A 22,011-nucleotide genomic window follows, 5' to 3' on the forward strand; every position below is an offset into this window, starting at 1 on the left:
TTTGAATTGTAAAGCTACCTTAACTCAGATGCCTTCGGTGACTGTGGCAGGCACTTTCATCTGGACTTCCCAGTCCCGGTACTCTAGGAAAAATTTCTGGGCAACTGGTTAAGCATAATGGGGCAAACAAAATTTTTGGCTAATGCTGCCTTGTGAAGACAGCATTGCAAAACTGGTGCAGCACTTTTAGGGAGGGAAGGCAGCGGTCATGGCAGTGGCAGCGGTGGCAGCAGCGGTGGCGGTGAAGGCAGCGGTAAAGGAGAAAGGGGAAGGAGCCAGGCTATGGTCATTTCCCTGCCACCTTTATCGGCTGGCAGTATGGGGATCAAGGGCTTGTGGGGTGGGAGGCATTTATTGGAAAGAGCGGCAGTTTCTTTTTCAGGGGCCTCAGTTTTAGAACTCTCAGTCTCAGTGATGTGAAGAGGGGCCAGGGCAGTGCTAATAAAAGCCCATGTAGTAAATGTTTCAGAGAAAACTTTTTGTCCTCACTCAAAGTGGCACTTTAAATTTTGTCCAGCGTGCTCCCACACATCTAAGTCTAATGTGCCTTTCTCAGGAAACAAAGGGTTATTTTGAACAACATCATACAATACAGTACAAATTATCTTCTGAAACAGAAGCTTCACTAGCCTGCAGCAACTGTAAAACTAACACATACCGGCACTGGGGAGCACTGAAAGACTGACCCATATTGTTGAGTGGCTGAAAATTTCTGACCCACCGCGAGACAACTCACTTGTACTTACTGCGCAGCTTCCAAACATCGTGGTCAGGATTGGTGAGCCTCACACAGGGCACCAATTGTGAAAGAAGGGGAGCACAACTCTGTCCTCAATGTCCATGCAAGAGAAAGTTTTATTCTACTTACTTCTACAGGTCTTTATAGCCTACAAGGTAGTCTCCTACATGACTGCCCTCAGGTATTTCAGGGAGAGGTACATTCTCTCCAAAGCCATGAGGTATATTTACATATCTTTAGTCTTAAGGGACAATTTCTTTGGGGGCTAGACAGGAAACAGTGGGGGTGGGAGACGGGAGCATGGAAGGAGCCCAGCAGGAGCTCAGAAACTATTTCCTCATCTAAATTGCAGTCCGCTTTCAGACATTCAAGGCTTTTGGCCTTTTCCCATTCTGGAGCCCACCTTCAGGCTTCCAGATTTTGAGAAATGGGCCCTATGTATAATCTATCAAGCCAGGGGACCTTCCGTGTCTCCACAATCATCACCACTGATGTGCTCAGAATTTGTAATATTGGCTGAAGAATTAAATGTTAACCTGTTGATTCAGATGTTTGCTAAAGAGTCTGAGAGTATGTTATCTTAATGTTCATCTCAGCATATAACTATGAATTGATTTTTTTCCCATTTCAGGACACTTTGAGTTAGTTGCTTTTATCCAAACAGCTGTCCTCTTTGGATTTTACTTACAAGGTTGATGTTTACTTCATTGTATCCCTTAATAATAAGAAAAAGGGCTTGAGGAAATAAAAGAGATCAAAGGTACTGAAAGTATGAGGTCAGCACTCTTTAAAAACATTGAAAAGCTATGATCAAATATTTCAAAATTCCTTTTCTTTCCCCAAGTGAATGATCTCAGTGTGATACAAGGTGATATAATTCTTTAAGTCCAAAAGTTGATAGAGACTATTCTGTTTTTCTCCTTTATGAAAAGGCAATACATTTCACGTCTATATTTTAAAGGACAAAAATGTAGTTTAAATGTGCACTGAAGTCAGAAACCAAATGCAACATATAAATTGCATTCTATGGAATATGCCAAGCTTTCAGTTTGACAGGCTTTTGGTGAATTTCTGAGTTCAAAGTTAATAATTGATCTTTAGGCTTAAAAGGAGAAAAAGAAATCCCTAAATTGATGTGGATTGATGTTTTCTTTATATACACTTTCCTTTGAATAAAAGTTGATTGATTCTATCTAAGTCTATAATTATAAGGATAAGAGATATATGTATTATTAAAAGTGAACAGCGGCAAGAAAAGTCCAAGTTTTATATACTTTCTGCATTTTTTAGTATTTTGTTGTGAGGAAACATTAGCAAAAAATCATAAAAAAATATAAAACATTTTTGCCTCATCTTTCACCTGCAAAATATAAATAATTTAAATACATGCATGAATATCTTCATCTGTGATGACCAGGACAGTTTGCTCTTAAAGAGGGTAAATGTCCATACATTGCATATAAATTGAATAATCTGTAAAAATGACTGCTTCACATTTAAAAATCATATGAAAACAAAGATTCCAAAGAGAAACAAATACATTAAAATGGATTCAATAGGGACTTTTAAAAAAAGGAACAAAATATGTGGCGTTGTTCAATAAAAGAAAATTTAGAATCACTGAAATAGATTTCGAATTGGCAACATTTCTCATACTGATTCACTCATCAGAGTTGCTCATTAGCATGAAAAATAAGTCTTTATAACATCTTTGCTCATGTTGGAAGTATGTAATGAGTGAAAATAAGAAAGCATATAAAAGACGTCTGTGTTGCATAGCAAAGCAATAAACAAAAATAATAAAAAGAACACAACCATCTTGACTTACATGCTAATTAGGATGATTTGTTACCCTTTAGCAAATGAAGTTAGAGTTAAAATATGTTGAATCATTGAACAGAGTGGAAAATTTCAGAGGAAAGATTAGTTGGCTACATAGCCTAGAATGCTCAAATTGTATCTGCTTGAAAATACTGCAGTACAAACTGTTTTATATTTAGCAGCATCCTTAATAAATTAATTTTGCACACCAAAATTACTGTGTAAATCTAGAACCAAAGTTTCATTGGCCTGACTTTATCAAGTGATTGATTATTTGAATTTTAAATCCAGAGGTCAAACAGAGGTGAGTTCATCGAACTTCTTTTCATAGGCAAGGAGATGGGTCCTATATGGTTACCAAATTTCCAACAGTAACAAAAACCAATAATAGAAGACCACAATGAGAATCCAGTTATCTTGCATATTATTTCAGGTGTCAGACCCGGAGGTGATGCATCTCAGAATAACACAAGAACCCAAATAATTGTCAGTCTTCCAAATCCAGTTGAGAGAACGACCAAAAGTAGGGACTGAGGAATTGCTTATCCAAGATTCAGACCCCGAAGCCAAGCATCAGACATTCTTCCTGCTGAAACAGGAAAACCTATGTGACCCTATGCAGCCCAGAAAGTCCACCAGTAGGTACTGGTAGATATTGATCCAATCAAAGACTGCCAAATGTACTTAAAACTCACTCATAAAGCATCTTCTCCAGCAGTGCTGATTTGAAGCTGTTATGTACCCCAGAAAATACCATGTTCTTTTAATCCATTCCTGTGGGTGCAGACCTATTGTGAGTGGGACTTTTTGATTAGGTTGTTTCAATTGCGATGTGACCCAGTCCATTCAAGCTGGGTCTTAATCCTTTACTGGAGTCCTTTATGAAGACAAAAGACAGAAAAAGCCCAGAGAGCTAAGAGAGGAATACCTAGAAAGCTTGGAAAGAAAAGCCCTGGAGATGGTAAGAGAGGACCCACAGAAGTTCAGAGAGGAGGCTACTGGAACCAGGAGCTGAAAGCAACAAGACCTGGGGCTAAAGGACCAGCAGACGCCAGCCATGTGCTTTGCTATCTAACAGAGGAAGCCGGGATGCCAGCAGCTTGTCTTCAGAGTCCAGGTATCATACTGCTGATGCCTTAATTGGGACATTTTCTTGGCTTTTCTAAGGCAAATTTTAAGTTAATAAATGCTCTTTGTAAAAGCCAACCCATTTCTGGTATACTGCATTCCAGAAGCTTTAGCAAACCAAAACACTAAAATTGGACCCTAATAGAAAATCCCACCCTAAGAAATCACATGTCATTTAAACACCATCTAAAAATTGCTCATCTACTTTATAAAACTCATTCTCCTTCTAGTCTCTACCAGAAAAAAGAGTACCAGTGGCTGAATCCCTTAGTAAGATCTGAACAAACCACTTTTGGTTAATTCTGTAGGTTATCTTTGTCCTTTGGATGAATGCTTAAATAAATAAGTAAATAAACAAATTCATGTTTCATTTGTTCCCCACCTCATTTCTATTCCTATTATGAAATTGATTGCATAAACTTGCATACTTCTGGTCTGTGTTTCTATAGTTTTACTGTAAATACATCATAATGTATTGCTTTGAGAGCTGTTTTTAAATTTATAAATACGTTCTCTGCATGTATTTTTTTTAATTCTGCAACTTACTTTTCCCTCATATATTTCTGGAGTCTACTCATGTTAATAATTCCAACAGTTATATGATATTCCTGCCTAAAAATTAAGACCCTGAATTCATTACCTATTGTTAGTCATTTCCAATTGAAATTGAAAATTTCCAGTTTTTCAGCATTACAAAAATTACTGCCATGAACATTTTTGAGAGTATTTCCAAACACAGTTTTGTGATATTTCACTAGAATATACACCTAACATTAAATGTAGTCTCTGTTTTATACACTAACTAAAATTGGACCCTAGTAGAAAATCAACCCTAGGAGATCACATCATTTAAAGACTGTCTCAATGTTAGATATCACCAAATTGTTCTCCAAATCATTGAACTAATTTAAAATTTCATTAGATATAGAAGAAAAATCTCTGTTCTCTAAATCTGTTTTCTGTATTTTAGAGAAAATCAAGGTTATTTATATTTTTGTAGAATTTGATTATAAATATACCTTTTAAAAAAGTTGCATATAGAATTCACTTATCCTTTAAAAATATTTATTAGTTATGTTTTTTCCTAATTTCTAATTTTGTATATTTTATTTTTTAATTAAGACTTTTGCATCAGTTTATGGTTATCAGTGAAATTGTCCTAAAATCTTACTTTTTTAAAATTGTATTTGACAAGTTTTGTGTGATTATGTGAAAATTTCATGAAAATAATTTGCTATTTTCTTTTTTACTTTCTACTTTAGAACAGTTTCAGTAATATCAACATTATCCTTTTTTTGATAATTAGAAAAAATCTGGCACCTTTACGGGGCAACATTTGATAATTGGCTCAATTTATTTTACTGTTATTGGTCATTTAATAAAATGCTATCTTTATTCTAGAATCAAGTTGTATATAGTGTGGGAATTGCTCTTTTGTCATTCTTTAATATATACTGCATCTTATATACTTGGGAAGAGTATCTTTTTATTTAATTATTATTTTTCTTTTATTTCTGTGCTCTTGTTTTCTCAATATATTTTATTTTTGGATTCCTTAGCTCATGTTGATTTATTCTTTTTTTCCCTACTTTGCTAAGTTTTTGAGTCAGAGCCTTAATGCATGAATTTTTCAAATTAAGTTTACTGATATAAATGTTTAAGGCAAAAAAATTTCTCTGGGTTTGTAGCTTTAGCTGTCTTCTGTGAATTTTTTAAGCAAAGTATTACAATTACTGTTAAATTCTAGATTGTCTAAAAGTTCACCTCTTATTTTTTCTTTGACAAAATAATACTTTAGCAAGTTTTAATAGTTATTAAGGATTTCTTTTTTACATAAAAATGATAAAATAAAATTTTGTATAGACATTTTTGAAAAGAGTATATATTTCATCATCTATCTTGCTATACAGTATATTCATCATTTATTTAACATTTATTGATCTCTTACTTTGAGCCAGGCACTGTTCAAGATTATGGAAATAACAGCAGTAATAAAGTTTTCTACCGTTATTTCATACATGTGCATGTGTGTACATGTTTGTGCTTGTGTGTGTATGTATGTTTGTATAAATATACACACAATTTTTTTTAACCCCAATCCTTTTCTCCTTTCATTCTGGGACTATAATTTCACATGTGTTAGACATTTTGATGTTTGGTTACAGGTGTTTTAAGGTCTGTTCTTTTGATTTCAATGTTTTTCTCTGCTCTTCAGATAGCTAATATTCTTCTGGCCTATGTGCAAGTAAACTGGCTCTTTTTTCTGTTATGACATTCTACTACTGAGTCCATTCTGTGAGGTTTTCTTTCCCCACATGCTATTTTATTCAGTTCTAAAACTCTCCATTAGGGTTCTTTTTTATTACTTCTTTTTTAATGCTGATAATTCTTTGTTTGCTTGGTTTTTTTGTTTTGTTTTGTTTTTTAATTTCTTAACCTTTCTCAGTCTTTGCTTTATTGATTTTGATCTGCTATGCTCATGTATTATTCAGGGTTTATTCTGAGACTTGTTTGGGTACTTCAGATACCAATTCAAAGTTCAAAGCCTTCACTATGTTGTTTGGGTCTGCCCCATGCTGTGTAGCTTAGAAATTAGACAAATGCATGTATGGGTTTATACACAGAACTAGGGAATCTCCTCTAGCTCTCTTTCTTCTGGAGTTCTCCTATACTCTTTGCCTGCAAAGGAGCCTTTCCCTGATTCCTCTGGGCAGAAAATTTGGGTTTCTTCATAGTTTCTCTCCACACTGCTGCACAGCTCTGCAATTAGGTCCCACCCTTGGGGTAAAGACATGAGAGGGAAACACCATGGTAAATTGTTCCTCTCCACAATCTACCTGCTTTTGTTTACTCTTCAGTTTCCAGGTAGATCCTTTTTGTGCAGAGATTTTAGGTGTCATCAGTGAGAAAGATGGGTTGTGGTGGGCGTATACCTTAGCAGAATTGGAATCTCTTTTCATATTTTTCCTTAAATATAAAGGATTACAAATATATATTTTTTAAAAGTCACTAGAGGCTGTGTAGTTCCAAGCCTTCAATTTACAAATGAGGGAATGCAAACCTGAATTGACCTCAGTTATAAACATAATCAATGTTAGGTAGACATGAGTAAAATTTATATTCTCAAGGGAAGAGTTACATGAGAAAGACATGAAAATTAGGTTCAGAGAAGCAATTAGCAATTAAGATTATGAAGTAATGTATTTACATTTTCATTCAAACATACATATTTTTATTGATTGCTACCAAATACAAATCACTGTCCTGCTTTTAAATTAAAATGAAGTGTTAAAAGTTTTGAGAGATATTTAATGAAAAGAAAAAAAAAGAAGTAAACTGACAGACTTTCCAAAAGTAATAGTGTTTATAAGATAAGGCTAGAAATTAAAGTATTAACAACATAGAATTGTTTTCAACATATCATGCAAAAACTCACAATAGAATATATTTTATGCAAGAAAACCTAACATTGAAATTTACTCTAATTTGTCCAATTATGTTTGAACTGCCTAACTTTGGGTTTTGGCTTGTATATCAGTTTGTGTGTTTAATGACAAAACAAAGTATCCTTTTTTAAAAAGTGGTTTTATTGAGATAAATTCACATACCATACAATCCATCCAAAGTGTATTGATCACCAAAATCAATTGTAGAACATTTTCATTACTCCAAAAAGAAAAAAAAACCATGCACCTCATGCCCCCTTATTATTGATACTTAGTATTTGTGCAGTACCTCTGATATAATCAACAAGAATATTAAAATATTACTGTTAACTATAGTCCAAAGTTTGCATTAGGTATGTTTTTCCCACATATCATCCTACTGTTAAGACCTTGTAATAATGATATATGTTTGTTCTAGTTCATGAAATAACACTCTTACATTTGTAGTATTAACCATAGTTATGATTCACAACAATGTTCATAAAGATACACAGTCCCATGTTTTATCCTCTAGCTTTCCTTCTAGTGATAAACACGACCCTAAACTTCCTCTTTCAACCACATTCATACTCGTAATTCAGTGCTGTTAATTACATGCACATTAATTTTCTACCATCACCTCTATCCACCCCCAAACATTTACAATCAACAGAATTAAAAATTCTCCACAAATTAAGCATCAGCTCCCCATTCTCTAACCTCATTCTATCTTCTGGTCAACTATCCTCTAGATTTTAACTCCAAGAGTTTGCTTATTATAATCAGATCATATTAGTGAGATCATAAAATATTGTTCCTTTTGTGTCTGGCTTATTTCCCTTAGCATGATGTGTTCAAATTTCATTCAGGTTGTCACATGTGTCAGAACTTCAGCCCTTTTTATGGCTTAATAATATTCCATTGTATGTGTATACAATATTTTGTTTATCCTTTCATCAGTTGATGGACACTAGGGCTGCTTCCATCTTTGGCAATTGAATAATGCTGCTATGAACATCAGTGTGCAAATATCCATTCCATTCCTGCTTTCAGGTCTTCTGGGCATATACCTAGTTGGGGGATTGTTGGATCATATAGCATTCTGTAGTTTCCTGAGGGATCACCAAACTTTCTTCCACAGCAACTGCACCATTTTACATTCCCAGTAGCACTTAATGAGTGTTCATATTTCTCTACAACCTCTCCAACACTTGTAGTTTTGTTTTTAAAATAGTGGCCATTCTAGCAGGTGTGAAACAATATCTCATTGTGGTTTTAATTTGCATTTCCCTAACATTTTGTGATGTTGAGCAACTTTTCATGTGCTTTTTGGATATTTGTATGCCCTCTTCAGAAAAATGTCTACTCAAGTCTTTTACCAAATTTTTTAAAATTTTCTTGCCTTTTTATTGTTGAGTTGTAGGATTTCTTTATATATTCTGCATATTAAACCCTTATTGGATATATGATTCCCAAATATTTTCTCCTATTGAGTAGCATGCCTTTTCACTTTCTTCACAAAATCCTTTGAAGTGGGAGATGGAAGAAGATGGCAGCATAGAGAGGAGTGGAAGCTAGTTTGTCCCCCTGGAACAACTAATAAACAACCAGCAGCAACTGGTAAATAATCTGGAGTAACTGCAGGGGGACAAACATGACTGTCCACACATCATACATCAACCTGAATTGGGAGGAATGCCCGAGATCGCAGGATAATATCTGTAAGTAAAAGCTGCGGATCCAAGCCGGGAGCCTTCTCCCCCAACAGCTGAACTGCAAAGACTCATGGTTCTGGAGAGCAGCACTCTCTGAGCAAGTGAATGTAGCTCAGCTGAGATCAACTGGGGTTTTAATTGGCAAACGTGGACTGCTCAATACAAGCTATGAATTCCCAACAAGCAGACAGAGGCTTTCTGTTACAACTGACCTTGGAGAGCCAGAGGACCTCTCTGAGAGGGTGGGGGAGCCCAGAGGACTGGGTGCTGTCTCTGGCCAATGGGTGAAACCGAGGGTGGGCACAAACTGGCCTTGAAGGGGGACTTCTGTCCCTTTTTCAGCTCAGTAGAGAAAACCTCAGCCATTTTCAGTTCCCACAACTCTGAACCAGACAAAGGTGGAGACAGCACAGAAAGAGATACTATTCAAATGCTAATGAACTCTCCCTAGGGGGGATATCTTCCCTAAGAGGAAAGAGGTGGAGCCCAGCTCTACCACCCACCTTCCATTCAGACCCAGACCCCAGATCCTGGGGGAAAACAGCCATGGATGACACTTTCTTACATCAGTCTGAAGCTACAGACTGACAAGGGCCACCTGCTGGGTAGGAAGGCACAGTAACTTGAGGCATCACTGGGTGCATCAACTTTCTAAGACACATCCTCAGGGAGACCTGAGCCCATTCTGGTTTGGGAAAACCTGATTGGGGTAACCAAGGAAACCAGATGCCTAGAAAACAGAAAAATACAACCTGCACTAAGTCTCTGGGAACTTAAGGACAAAAAAAAAAATGCAGGAATGTACATCATTGATGTCCCAGAAGGAGAAGAGAAGGGAAAAGGGGCAGAAGCAATAATAGAGGAAATAATCAATGAAAATTTACCATCTCTTATGGAAGACATAAAATTATGGATCCAAGAAGCACAGCATACCCCAAACAGAATAGACATGAATAGGCCTATGCCAAGACACTTAATAATCAGATTATCAAACATCAAAGATAAAGAGAGAATCCTGAAAGCAGCAAGAGAAAAGCAATCCATCACATACAAGGAAGCTTGATAAGACCATGTGCAGATCTCAATAGAAACCATGGAGGTAAGAAGGAAGTGGGATGATATATTTAAGATACTGAAAGAGAAAAAGCACCAACCAAGAATCCTATGTCTGGCAAAACTGTCCTTCAAATATGAGGGAGAGTTTAAAATATTCTCTGACAAAAGACAATGACAGAGTTTGTGAACAATATACTGCTCTAAAGGAAATACTAAAGGAAGCACTGCAGACAGAAAGGAAAAGACAGGAGTGAGAGGTTTGGAAAACAATTTTGGGAGACAGTAGCACAGCAATGAAAGTACACTGAACAAAGATGACCGTGAGCATAGTTGAAAGAGGGTTAGGACCATGTGGGACACCAGAACAAAAGACAAAAGATAAAGACTGGGACTATATAGCTCAGTGAAACCTAGGGTGCTCAATGATTGTAATAGAAGGTACAAATATGTTTTTACATGAGGTAGAACAAATGAATGTCAACCTTGCAAGGTGTTAAAATAGGGTGGGTTTGGAGGGAAAATACAATCAATGCAAACTAGAGACTATAATTAACAGAAATATTGCATTATGCTTCCTTTAATATAACAAATGCAATATACCAAAGCTAAATACATATGGGGTGGGGGTGGGGGACATGGGGGAAGGGTTTGGGACTCCTGGGATTGGTGATGTTGTCTGATTCTTTATTCTACTTTAGTTTAATGCTATCTTTCCTTTTGTTGCTTTCTAGCTGTCATTTCTCTCTCGCTCTCTCTTTTTTTTTTCTTTTGTCCCTCTACCTTCTTTGACTCTTCCTCCTTCTTTGTAGAAGAAATGGAGATATCCTTATACAGATAGTGGCAATGGTGCTTAATACATAAATACATGACTATACATGGAACTAACAATTGTTTACTAACAAAACCATCTTAAAAAAAATGGGTTGATGAAGAAACCTTGAGGGCACTATATTGAGTGAAAAAAGACACACACATAAGGACAAATATTGCAGGGTTTCACTGATTCACTGATATGAACTAATTATAATATGTAAACTCATAGACATGAAATATAAGTTACCAGGATATAGAACAAGGCTAAAGAATGGGGAGTGGTTGCTTATTATGAGAAGAATATTCAACTAGGGTGAACTTAACCATTTGGAAATGGACAGGGGTGATGGTAGCAAGTTGTGAGAATAACTAACAGTGCTGAATAGTGTGTGAATGTGGTGGAAAGAATAAGTTCAGAGTCACGTATGTCACTAGAAGGAGGGTTGGAGGTTAAAAGATGGAAATGTGTAAAACAGTGAACCTTGTGGTGGACAATGTCCATGATTAACTGTAAAAATATTAGAAATCTCTGTCATGAACCAGAACAAATGTATGACACTATAACTAGAAGTTAATAATAGAGGGGCATATAGGAAAAAATATGTATACCTATTGCATACTATACACTACAGTTAGTAGTATTTTAACACTCTTTAAGCAACAGTAGCAAATGTACTATACCAAAACTATGAATCAATAATGGAGGGGGGTGGTTAGGGATATAAGAGTATTTGAGTTTCCTTTCTTTGTCTTTATTTCTTTTCTGAAGTAATGAAAATGTTCTAAAAATTGAAAAAAAAATTAATTGTGGTGATGGATGCACAGCTGTATGATGGTACCATGGGGAATTGATTGTACACTTTGGATATTTGGATAATTGTATGGTATGTGAACAATGTCAATAAAAAAATAAATTTAAAAAATCCTTTGAAGTAAGAAGGTTTTTAATTTTGAGGAAGCCCCATTTATTTATATTTTCCTTTCATTGCTTGTGCTTTGAGTCTAAAGTCTAAGAACCCATTGCTTACCACAAGAATTTGGAGATGCTTCCATACATTTTCTTTTAAGAGTTTTATGGTGCTGTTTTTTATAATTAGGTCTCTTATCTATTTGGAGTTAATTTTTGTATAAGATGTGAGATAGGTGCCTGTTTTCCTTCTTTTGGATTAGGATATCCAGTTCTCTCTGTATCATTTATTGAACAGACTGTTCTGTCCCAGTTGAGTGGACTTAGCAGCTTTGTTGAATATCAATTGGCCATGGATGTGAAGGTCTTTTTCTGAACTATCCATTCAATTTCATTGGCCAATATATCTATCTTTATGTCAATAACATGCTGTTTTGGACTGTAGCTCTGAACTATGCTTTAAAAGTCAGGAAGTGGGAGTCCTCCAACTTCATTCTTTTTTTTAAAGATGTTTTTTGGCTATTTGAGGATCCTTATCCTTCCAAATAAATTTGATAATTAACTTTTCCATTTCTGCAGAGATGGCTGTTGGAATTTTTATTGGTATTACATCGAACCTGTAAAACAATTTGGATAGAATTGATATCTTAGGATATTAGACTCCCAGTCCATGAACAAAGGGTGTCCTTTCATTTATTTATGCCTTCTTTGATTTCTTTTATCAATGTTTTGTAGTTTTCTGTGTTCAGGGCATTTAAATCCTCAATTAGTCTTAAATAATAGACTCTTGTAAATGGAAATACTTTCCTGAGTTCCTCCTCAGATTGCTCATTACTATTGTATAGAAACACTATTATTGCATGTTGATCTTGTATTCTGCCACTTTGTCTCTTTTATTAGAGGTAGTAGCTTTGTTGTAGATTTTGGGGGACTTTCTATATATAGGGTCATATAATCTGCAAATAGTGAAAGTTTTACTTCTTCCTTTCCAATATGGATAAATTTTATTTCTATTTCTTGCCTAACTATCTAGTTAGAACTTCTAGCACAATGTTGAATAACAATGGTGACAGTGGGCATCCTTGTCTTGTTCCAGATCTTAGAGTGAAAGCTTTCAGCCTTTCACCATAGAACACAACATTAGTTGTGGGTTTTTCATATATGCCCTCTATCATGTTGAAGAAGTTTTGATCTATTCCTATCTTTCAAAGTGTTTTTATCAAGAAATGATGCTGGATTTTGTCAAATGCCTTTTCTGCACCAATTGAGAGGATCATTTGTTTTTTCTCCTTCAATTTGTTAATGTGGTGTATTGCATTAATTGATTTTCTTGTGTTGAACCATGCTTGCGTACCTGGGATTAAACCAATTTGATTGTGGTGTATAATTCTTCTAATATGTTGTTGGATTTGATTTTCAAGTATTTTGTTGAGGATATTTACATCTATATTTAATAGATAAATTGGTCTGTAATTTTCTTTTCTTGTAATACATCTATTTGGCTTTGATATTGGGGTGATATTGGCTTCATAAAATGAGTTAGGTAGTGTTCCCTCCTCTTCAAATTTTTGGAAGCTTTTGAGTAACATTGGTATTAATTCTTTTTCAAATTATTGATAAAATTCACCTGTAAAGCCATCTGGTCCTGGGTTTTTCTTTGTTATCAAGATTTGATGACTGATTCAATCTCTTTACTTGTAATTGATCTGTTGAGGGCTTCTGTTTCTTCTAGAGTCAGTGTAGGCTGTTCATGTGTTTCTTGGAATTTGTCCATTTAATCTAAATTTTCTAATGTGTTGGCATGTGGTTGTTCAAAGTATCCTCCTAGGAATCTCTTTATTTCTGTAGGGTCAGTACTATTGTCTCCCCTTTTATTTCTGATTTTATTTGCTTGCGTCTTCTCTCTTTTTTCCTTCATCAATGTAGCTAAGAGTTTGTCAATTTTACTGATCTTCTCAAAGAACCAACTTTTGTTTTTGGTGATTCTCTCTATTGTTTTAATTCTCAATTTCATTAGTTTCTTCTCTACTCTTTAATATTTCTTTCTTTCCACTTGCTTTGGTTTTAGATTGTCATTATTTCTCTTGTTGCTTCAGGTTTGCAGTTTGGTCCTTGATTTTAGCTTTCTTTTTTTAATGTAGGCATTTAAGACTATAAATTTTCCTTTCAGCACTGCCTTCACTGCATTCCATAAGTTTTGATGTGTTGCATTCTCATTTTCATTCATCTGCAGATATTCACTGATTTCTTTTGCAGTATCTTCTTTGATCCACTGATTATTTAAGACTGTGTTGTTTATTCTCTCTAAATTTATGAATTTTCTGGTTCTCTGCCAGTTATTGACTTCCAGCTTCATTCCATCATGGTCAGAGAGAGTGCTCTGTATAATTTCTATCTTTTTGAATTTTTTGAGACTTGTTTTTTGATCAAACGTCTGGTCTTTCCTGGAAAATAATCCATGAGCACTTGAAAAGAATATGTAGCCTGCTATTATTGGGTGCAATATTCTGTATATGTCCGTTAGATCTAGTTAATTTATCATATTATTCAAGTTCTCTGTTTCTTTATTGATCCTCTATCTAGATATTCTATCTATTGATGAGAGTTGCATATTGAATATCCAACTATTGTAGAGATGTGTATTTCTCCCTTCAGTTTTGTCACTATTTACTTCATCTGTTTTGAGGCACCCTGGTTAGCTGCATACATATTTATGATAGTTATTTCTTCTTGGTGGATAGCCTCTTTTATTAATACAGTGTCCTTTTTTGTTTTTTATAAGTTTTGCATTTAAAGTCTATTTTATATGATATTAATATAGCTACCCCAGCTCACTTTTGTTACTGCTTGCATGGAATATCTTTTTCCAGCCTTTGACTTTCAACTTATTTAAATCCTTGGATAAAGGTGAGTCTCTTGTAGACAGCATATAGATGAATTATACATTTTCAACCATTTTTTCAATCTGTCTTTTGATTGTAGTGTTTAATCCATTAAGATTCAATATTATTTCTATAAAGGCAGTACTTACTTCAACCAGTTTATCTTTTGGCTTTTATATACCATATCTTATTTTTGTGTCTCTTTATATCCTTTCTTCTGCCCTAACTGAAAATCTTCATTTCTATGCTTTCCTCCAAACTGCTGTCTCCTGATTTTTCCTTTCAGCCTGCAGAACTCCCTTTAGTATTTCTTGTAGACCAGGTCTCTTTCTGATGTACTCACAGTTTCTGTTAATCTGTGAATATTTTAAACTTTCTCTCATTTTTGAAAGACAGTTTTTCCAGGTAAAGAATTCTTGGCCTTTGGTTTTTCTTTTTCATTACCTTAAACATATCACAGCACTACTTCTTGCGTCCATGATTTCTGATGAGAAATCAGTACTCAGCCCCATAGCATTTCTGTTGTATGTGATGAATCACTTTTCTCTTGCTGCTTTCTGAATTCTCTCCTTATCTTTGGCATTTGACATTCTGATTAGTATGTGTCTCGTAGTATGTCTAATAGGATTTATTCTGTTTGGAATATGTTGGGCTTTTGAGCATGCATATTTATGTCCTTCATAATAGGAAATTTGTGGCCATTATTTTTTCAAATATTCTTCCTTCTTTTCCCTTTTCTTTTGGGACACTCATGATATGTATGTATGTACTCTTTTTGCTGTCATTCAAATCCCTGAAACACTGCTGAATTTTCCCCCATTCTTTTTCTCTTTCTCTTTTTCTGTCTGTAAGATTTCAACTGTCCTGTCTTCTATCTTGCTGATTTTTTTCTTCTGCCTTTCCAAATTTGCTGTTGTATGCCTCTAGCATACGTTTAGTCTCTTCTATTGTGTTTTCCATGCTCATAAGTTGTTATTTTTCTTTGCATGCTTTTAAATACTTCTTTTTACTCATACAGTGTCTTCTTAATATCCTTTGCCTCTTTAGCCATATTTTCCTTCATCTCCTTGAGTTGATTTAGGAGATTTGCTTAGGCATCTTTTATTAGTTGTTCCAAATTTGGTGTATCTCCTGAAGTTCTAATTTGCTCTTTTGACTGGGCTGTATTTTTCTATTCCTTATTATGGCTTGCAATTTTTTTTGCTGTTGTTTAGGCATCTGATTATCTTGATGAGTTTACTCTGGAGGTCAGTCTCTATTTCTTGCCTAGGGTTTTCTTGTTGATTGATTTTGTGCTAAGGTACCTCTTTGACACTGGATTCAACTTATTATAGACCTTCAGAATACCTTATGTTTAACTGATCCGATTTTTTAGCTCTTATTCATCTGCTTCTTGCCCTGGACATATGGTACAATTTTTGAGATTGCAGTAATTATTTGTTTCACCCTCAGGAGAAAGCTTCCTTTCCCGTGTTCCTTCTCCAGAATGTTGATCTCTGCTATTTGTTTCTGATCTACCTGTGTAATTTTTTAACACTCCTTTCATTGTTTCTGTCTGCTTTTGCTCGAAGGGTGAATTCTTAGAGGAGGTTTAACCCAGAGAGGACTACCCCAAGTCAGTATTTCCCAGTCAAAACAGGGCCAGGGACCCACAAAGGGGGTTTAGATAAATTCCAAATTTCCCTGGGGAGGAAACCTGAAAGGATGCCAAATTTCTTTTTGATGTCTCCCTGATTCTGTGCTTTCGTGACCTGCCCAGCAGATCAGTCTTTAGTGAACTGTTCCCTGCAGTCCTACAGTGTGGTACTGTGCCTTTAAGTCTTAATAGACTCCACCCCTGTTGTGGGCAGTGTTGAATCAGATGCTGTCAGCCACTTTTGTCCAAGGAAGGTTGAAGTTATAGCACAGGGCTGGGATCAAGCAACCTGAATTTGCTATTCAAAAGCCATGAACAATGCTGTGCTGCTCCCTCCACCCTCACTTTTCTTGGTAAGAACCACCCATCTGCAAACTGTTCTCCATAGCCACAAGAAGGCATTGGGACTTTAAATTCTCCCTGCTTCCAATCCTTTTGCAGGGCAGGGTTGAAACAAAGGCTGCTGGCTGCTTTTCATCCCGGCCAGGTTGAAACTGTGGCTGTCCTCATAGCCAAGACCTAGCATTCCAAATTCATTAATCAAAAATCACGATTACTCCTAAGCCTTGCCCCCTGCTACTGTTCTTGGGGATTAGCCAACCTTCAGCAAATTGTTTCCCACAACTTCAGGAAAGCACAGTGTCTCTAAGTCACTCCCACTTCCACCTATATTGGAGGTAAGATTGAAATAAGGCCACCGACTGCTGTATGTCCTGGGCTGGTTGAAAATGTAGCTGCCCTCGGAGCTGGGACCCAGCATTCCAAATTCACTAATCAAAAGCTGTGATTGTTGCTCAGTTGTGCCACCCCACCCCATTCTTCAGAAGAGGACTTTTGTTTCTAGTCAGGGATTGGATCCTGGGGAGGCCTGCATGACAGTGGGGGATGGGCACCAGCCTCCACTGCATGCAGACTTTTCCTCACAGACCTTCACTTCGGGTTATCAGTCTCTCGCTCTGTTCTTCCATGGGTGGTGTACAGTGTTCTTATGGTCTCCAGAGTCCCCAGAGTGTTGTTTCAGACAGTTGCTGGCTGTTCACTAGCTGCTCTGGAGGACTAACTGAGTCTTGAAGTCTTACCCAGAAACTCACTCAAAAAGAAATTATTCTTGTGGCATTTGTCAGTGCAGAGACATGGTGATGCAGACAAGAATTGAACAAGTCCTATGACACCAAATACTCAGGGAGGAATATCCAATTCTACCACTCTGGACAGAAGACTTGTTCCTGAGCTCCTCTCCCACCCATTATATGACACATTATGATCTCTGGGAGACTAAAAATCAGGGCAACTTACCAGAAATTTTTCTTTTCTTTTTCAAGAGATTATCCAATTACACCATTTGCTGGTAGTACTGATGTGAGCCTAATTGCCTTCAGTTACCAAAAAAGAAAAAAACAAAACAAAACAAAAAAACACTTTTTCCTTTTTTTCTTTCTTCCTTTTTTTTTTTTTTTAGCAAATCTTAATGTGACTTATATGGTGGTCTACATATTCTTGGCACTACTTCTATGTTTTTTGGCTGGCTGATAAAGCCAATGGTTTTAGCGTCCTGAGATCTAATTGATAAAATCAAAATTTTTTATTAAATATCTCTGGATAAAGATCACAAAAACCTTAAATACCTCCTCTACTTCCTCCAAACTGATCTTATCATTCATAAAATTCATTTCTCACCATGATGTTCCTTTATTTTTCTTTACAGTGGTGGTAGAAATAAGTGTTACTGAGAAACTTCGGAATTGTAATCAGTGTTATTTGAAAAGTATAAGCACTTGAGAAGCATGAGCTATGCTTCTTTAGACTGTAAACATCATTACAGGTTTCACTCCTAGAGAAAAAGCTTCTGGACTACTTTATTTGGTAGTTAACTACAATGCTCAGATTTCCTTTAGCCACTTTCAAGATCTATTACTTTTTCTTATATACCATATCTGTTTGGTAACCTCAGCCCTTACATTGTCAGTTCATCAGTTCAATGGTTGCACAACATTTCTAATTGAATTTTTATCTGGGCTGATGAGCTATCAACTGTTCTTTACATAGAGCACAAACTTGTCATCCCTAAACTAAATCATTTCCAAAAATTTAAAATAAAACCAGGTTATAACTAGCAACAAAGTAGAAAGAGTGTTAAATTTTTTGTATAAATTTAAACAATTTAGCTAGCACAAATGTGTGCTAATATTGAGATTTAAAGCTTTGAAAAGTCTCCCATTCCAGAAACTAGATATTTGAATAGTCAGAATGTTTCCAAGCTTTATTAATAAAATCACAAAATACATTTATGTATTATATTTAATTTTGATTAAATAAAAATATTTTGAATGGAAAATATTTTATAATTAAGTGCATAGTATCTGTGTAAAGTGTGCTACTTTATTAGAAAGGTTGATATGCCCTAGTTTTCTCTATAAAGATATGATTAAAGATATAATTTTTTAAATAAAGTGCAATGTTTTTCAAATGTTTCCAGCAAATTACACCCATTGGCAAAGATGAGTGAATTTGTATATGCCAGAACTTCTTCTCCACTACGCCACTGTCCTGTCTAGTTATGAAAATAATGTGAGGGTATATATATATATATATATATTATATTTCATATGTCAAAAAGTCATGTGAATGTTGTGTTAAACTATAATTTACCCATTCTTTCCCATTTTTGCTCTAAAACCTCCAATGAAAAGTCATATTCCAGAAAGATTTAACAAGCTTATCTGGGAGATCATACACTCCAGGAATATAAGGTCTAGGCAATCCATTTGAACTGCAAAGAATTAAACAAAACTGCATATGAGAATTAGGTCATTAAAAATAATCTCTTCTTGATCTATGAGTGAGATAACTGATAGCCTTGTTAAATACTGAGGTATCCTAATCAAGCTAAACTTGTGTAATGAGTTTTGATATTTTTAGGACAGTAGTGCAAGTGGTTCTTGCATCTTTTATTGAAGGGATTTCAAGCACTGTTCCTAAGGACGGGCACCAGTGTTTCACAGCACCTATACTTGCACACATTAGGAAAATATAGGTACATCAATACATTTTCTTTTTTAACACCGAAATAATTTGTTTGTTTTCGACGATCATATTCTTTTACTATTTTTGGATTTAAATAACTTTTTCTGAAATGGTGCTTTAGGCAATGTAAAAAGTTGTTTATTCTATGCTGGCTACTCTTTGCTTTAAATTTTACTGATCGAATAAATATTGAAGTCTGGGATACCTTTTGTATCGCATGATTAGTATGGAACGGAACTTGAAATTTGCTCTAAGAGAGAAACGTTTTGAATGACAATTGTCAGAGAGTGATCTGTGCAACACAAATAGCAGGGTACCTATGCCTTCTCTGACCTCATTACTCCATTGGAATGCAAGTTCTCTAGCACTCCTCTAACACAAAGGAAAGCTTTCTGTTAAGAAATGGCTTTGGATGAATCTGAATATCTAGGGGAAGAAAAATAAATATACCTGAGACCTTCCATTGTCCTATTTATCTAGAATAAAAAGTAGTATGATAAGCCACCAGAGTTAGTGCTTCTTTAAAAATACCCTATCTGAAAAGATGGGAACTGTCCCTCAGGAAAGCTATAAAAGCTATTCCCAGTACTTTGCAATTGATTTTGATTTTTAGTCCTTTGGAACAAATGTCTGATGTTATGTCTCATGTTATTTTTTTAGAGCTGTGAAAAAAATATCTGAAACATTTTAAGGGGTATTATTTAAACTATGATTATGTGTGAGGTAGCTTCTAGGCAGCTATCTATTCCTTTTCCTGTAGCTCTGGCAGTAAAGAAAGTAAGCCGTGTCTTAAAAGCAATTTGCTTGTTCCATACTGGCATCTGAAGACATTAGTCTTCTGTTTGGCAACCCTTGGGATATCTCTTTGCACCATGACTTAATGTGTGTGTGTGTGTGTGTGCTTTAGAAAAGGATGAACCTGGATGATTGTATATTTATAGTTTCACTATTCAGATACCAGCTGCCAAAAGACAAACCACGACTTGTAATGTTGTCTTTAAATTAATTCTAATTGTTAATTTCACTTAAATCCTTCCTGTTTAGGAAGGATTGCTGCTAGTAATGTCAGTCTGCAATGTTCTGCTTTACATATGTGTCATATGGGAGTCAGAAAATTATAACAAATATGGTTATATTAATGTAAAAAAAAGACCTATTAGGCTAGGTATAGACAAATGCATTCTCCAAATAAAACGGAGCTCCTTAAAGGAAGTGTGTGGGAAATAAACATCAACAATGGGGATGTGAAACTGGAAAAGAAAGCCAATGATGACTGTATCCTGGGTACCCTGCATAACACTGGGAATCTTAGTTAATTTGTTATTAAAACAAATATCATACAATGGGTTGGCTTAACAACAGGAATTTATTGGCTCCTGGTTTTGATGCAAGAAGAAGTTCATAATTGAGTTATCAAGGAGGTGATGCTTCCTCCCCAAGGACTATAGTATACTGGGGCTGGTTGCTGATGATCCCAGGGTCCTAAACTTTTCTGTCACATGGCAGTGCAGACAGTGACATCCTCTCTTTTCTTTTCCAGGTTCTTTGACTTCCAGTTCCTTCTCCTCTGTGAAACTTTCTCTTCCTAAATCTCTGATAATAGAATTAAAGCCTAACCTCATTCAGTTAAGCCATACCTTAGCTAAAAAGAACATCTTTGAATGGTCCTATTTATAATGGGTTCACACCCACAAGAATGGATTAAGATTAAGAACATGCATTATTCTGGGGGGTTACATAATTCAGACTACTACATCTTGTTTGTGATATGCATGAGAAACTGATTTAGGAAATATAAAGAAAGAAAAAAAAAATTGAGTTGGAAGCCAGAAATGTGAAGACAATCTTGGAGAACTTTCATGAATATTTGAAATTCAGTCTACCTCAATGCAACTTCAGTTATCTTCCTTAAATGGCAAGAGAGAGTGACATTTGTGTTCCTAAATAGGCAATGTCACTCCAAACGTACCCTATGCTTTTAAGTTGTAGTATTTTGCCAATTTCATTGGTATAAATAGTCCCACCAAGGACAGTTTCAAGCAACCAAATTGAAGTCACTGAATACAGAGATGGAAAAAGTCCTGCACAATCAGTCCTAGAAAACTGATTCAGCACACTACTAGCTGGCCCTGGAAAAATTCAAAAGTGATCTAAATTATGTGCCTAGTCCACCTTTCTCATCTTTCTGTATCCCTGTCCTCAGCTGATGACACTACCTCCCATTGAGAAAATAGAAATATAAATCTCCAAGGCATATTCAGTTTAACTCTTTTCTGTTTCCACTGTTCAGGTTAGGGTCTTATAATCTTCCGCCTGAACTATTTCAAATAGTTTAAATGTGTCTAATATTTCTTCTTCCCAATTCTCCAACAAATTTGTCTAATATTACAGATTGACTCATATCTAATTTACTTTCAGAATTACCCAGTAAGTCACTAGTATCTACAGAATTAAGGCTAAACACCATGGCACACATGTTTGCTTTCACCATCTTGCTCCTGCCCACCTGTCTGTCTGCATTTTCAGCCATGTTGATCCACATATTCTATCCTCTAATCATCCCCAATTCTGCACAAAGCTTGGAATATGCTAGATACTATAACATTCCGAGGCCTTTGTTAATGTAAACCAATGGCATGGTGGCCATATAACTTTCTTTACCACTAACATTCTATTTATCTTTCAAATCTTAGCTCAGATACTTCTCCATCATGATATTGTTTTTCATTCTCTGTGTAATTATAAATCTTAGCTTCTACTTCTATTATAGTGCATGGTTTTTTAGCACTTCACATTCATTTTCAGTGTCTGAATTACTATTTTTTCTGTATTTTTAAAATTGACCATTAACTATTTAAAATTATA

At 35.5% G+C, this 22,011-nt stretch overlaps 1 pseudogene; it reads left to right on the forward strand.

The window, feature by feature from the left end:
• The first annotated feature begins 208 nt into the window (after window positions 1-208).
• Window positions 209-22,011, forward strand: part of LOC119530545 — a 103,164-nt pseudogene continuing 81,361 nt past the window's right edge.

This window comes from Choloepus didactylus, chromosome 3 (assembly GCF_015220235.1).
Source record: "Choloepus didactylus isolate mChoDid1 chromosome 3, mChoDid1.pri, whole genome shotgun sequence".
NCBI lineage: Eukaryota > Metazoa > Chordata > Mammalia > Pilosa > Megalonychidae > Choloepus > Choloepus didactylus.